Raw genomic sequence first — 3,325 nt, 5'->3', positions numbered from 1 at the left:
ACCTCTTCGTCCATAAGAGACAAGCTTCCTGAGAAGTTTTCCACTGCTGACATCCCCAAATTCAAGCCTACTGATAATCCGCTTTTCCATTTGAAGGCTTTTTTTGCAACTATGGCTCTTAAGGGAGTAGGTGTAACACTCTTCCCTACGGTGTTCCCTCTTTCCTTAGAGCATGCCTGTCAACAGTGGTTCTATTCTTTGGAATCCAAACATGTCGCGACCTGGGAGGATGTTGCTGAAAGCTTTATGAATCGTTACAAGTGTAACATCCTGGCCAAGACTTCTGAACGTCAACCCTCCATTCTCAAACAGAAAAAGAATGAAGGCTTCACCACTTACTTAAGCAGGTGGAGGGAAACAGCTGCACTCCTGGTGGATCCCCCCAAGGAGAAAGAAATGGTTCGCTTGTTCATTGCCAATCTGACTCATAAGTACAAGCAACACCTGAAGTTTCTGTCTCTGAGTACCTTTGAAGTTGTATACGATGTTGGAATCAATATCGAGGATGAACTAATGAAGTCTGTTGGTAGCAACAATAATAACAACACTTGGAAAAACAAGAAGAACGACACTCCTTCTTCTTCGTCTTCTAAGCCCAATAATGCTACCAACAATATCAATATCAATGATGTGCTGGCCTTTAATGCTCCTCCTCAAAGATTCCAAAGGCAAAGGAGGGTCTACACGCCTTTGGGAATGACTTATGATGCTGCTTATGACCGTTTGCATGGTCAAGGACTGATTATGCGAATCGGACCATTTCCAGAACCTCGGCTAGAGAATAGGACCGCTAGCTATGACCCCAATGCTTATTGCAAGTTTCATCAAGGCAAGGGTCATAACACTGAGAAGTGTTGGAGGCTGAAGGATGCAATCCAAGACCTGATCGATGCTAATCAACTTCTTGTCCCTCCAGGGGGCAAGAAGCCTAACATCAAATAGGTCCTCTTTCTGATGCTTTGGCTATCATGGGAGATGAAGTCTCCTTTGACCCGTTAATACTCATTCAACTTGTGAATGAACCTCTGCCGGAAGTTGTATTTATCTCAAGTACTGAAGAAGTGAATGGGATTTGGGATAGTGATGATGAAGACGTCTATCTCAAGGATATAGCCTGTTCATCTCTTGGCACAAGTGAAGATGTTTGGGGGGAATTTGAGGTCAAGGTTCTCACCAGAAGTGGACGGTTGCAACAACCTAATCCACCTCCACCTCCACCACAATCAAAACCGATAGTTGATCCCATCGACCCTGTGAACAGCGATGTGGTCAAATAACTGCAAAAGACCAAGGTGGAGATGAATGTATGGAAGCTTTTAGCCACTTCCCACGAGCATCGAAAGGCTGTGATGAAAGCTCTGGTGAAGATAGGAGTTGATTATGACATGACTCCTCAAGGACTGGTCAACTTTCTCACTACTGAATTGCCAAGTACTAGCAATCTGATTTCGTTTTCTGATAAGGATCTGCCCCCGGAAGGGGACCAACATAATAAGGCCTTACACCTCACTGTGGTGTGTAGGCAGATGAATGTTCCTATGAGCCTGGTTGATAATGGCTCTACAATCAATGTGTGCCCATTCCGTACTGCAAAGAAGTTGGGCATAAAGAATGAAGAACTGACTCCCTCCACTCAAGGGATTCGCGCTTATGATAATACTCGTCGTCAAGCCGTGGGTACTATCATACTGAATATAACTACTGGGTCCATTGAACGTCGCACCAAATTTCAGGTGGTGGACATTAAAGCCTCTTTCAATATGTTGTTAGGACGCCCTTGGCTTCATGAGCTAAAGGCGATTCCATCATCGCTGCACCAGAAAGTAAAAGCTATTGTTGGAGGGGTTCCGATTACTATTGATGCTTCTCCTATGCGCATTCAAGTTATTGATACTCCTATCGTCCATGTTGAACATGACGAAGAAGATGAAGATCTTTGGGGGTTTTCACTTGATGATGTTCTCGTGATTGAAGAGGAGGAAAAGTGCCATCTCGACTTCGATCCCTATTCAAACACCAATATCAATGCCATTCTGAAGAAGCAAGGTCATTTCCCTAGAATGACCCTTGGACTCAAGAAGAAAATGGCTGAATCTTGGGGCCATCCTGGTGCACTAAATAAGGATACTTTTGGCTTGGGATTCAAGCCAACAAAAGAAGATGTGAAACAAGCTTTATTGAAGATGAAGGCTCGCAATAATGCTCGAATCACGAAGACGGAAATGGCCATGGATCCATATCCATTTACCGTCAATGGCCAATACATCAAAGAAGGGGAAGACTTCCCATGCTATGAATTCCCTGAACCATTCGTCCATGATGGGATCCGTGAGCCAGGATTCGAGATGTTCCTCGATTGTGACTTTGTTGATGAAAATGAAGAACTCTTCACAACCAAGAAGCCAGCTAGCCCGAGTTCTGATGATCTAGGAATCAACCTCCTTTTTGGATTGGATAAGAATGAGTTTAAGCCGGTCCTCAATGATAACTCCGAGCTAGTTCAAGCTCTCATAGCAAACAAGGATTTTGACCCCTCCGAGTTAATCGTCCAAGCTGACAACATTTCAAGGGGATGGCGCAAGACATTGAGGATCACTACGCCAAGTGGAGAGAAGTTGGAAATAACCGCTGGCGAGAGTCCTATGTTTGATAAGTCTGAGTCGTCAGGGTCCGAGTCCGAGTCTGAGTCTAAGTCTGTAGACGAGTCCTTAGAGTCTGAGGCCGACCCTCTTTCTGCTATAGAGTTTAACCCTGAGTCTCTTGTTGAGTCCCCTCTGTCTAGTCCTAATAATTCTGGTGAGGTCGCAGCCGACCTTGCCTCTCTTGATGTATTAGCCAATGAATTCAATAAAATAAGTACCTTTGCTTACGATGCGAGTCATTCCCCTAACCCTGATCTATATTGCTTTGCTAATGATAAAAATGACAAAGAAATAATAAAAGCAATGGAAGAACACGAAAATAAAACAGAAGTTATCGAAGATACAGAAACAGTTAACATTTCCAATGATACGACTGTTAAAGAAGTAAAAATTGGATTAACACTAAGTCAAGATAAGCGCAAAGAGCTAATTAACTTGCTTAGTTAATTTGTTGATGTATTTTGCTTGGTCATACCAAGATATGCAAAGAATTGACAGGGATATAGCTCAGCATACGATACCACTCATTCCAGGTATGAAGTCTGTCAAACAAAAGCTGCGCCGTATGAAACCCGATGTAGCTCTCAAGATCAAGGAAGAAATCAGGAAGCAGTTAGCCGCAGGTTTCATCAGAGTATCCAAATATCCAGAATGGATAGCAAATGTGGTTCCAGCTCCAAAGA

The sequence above is a fragment of the Chenopodium quinoa genome, unplaced genomic scaffold (assembly GCF_001683475.1).
Source record: "Chenopodium quinoa cultivar QQ74 unplaced genomic scaffold, ASM168347v1, whole genome shotgun sequence".
Lineage (NCBI taxonomy): Eukaryota > Viridiplantae > Streptophyta > Magnoliopsida > Caryophyllales > Amaranthaceae > Chenopodium > Chenopodium quinoa.
Note: the sequence above shows the minus strand (reverse complement) of the source record.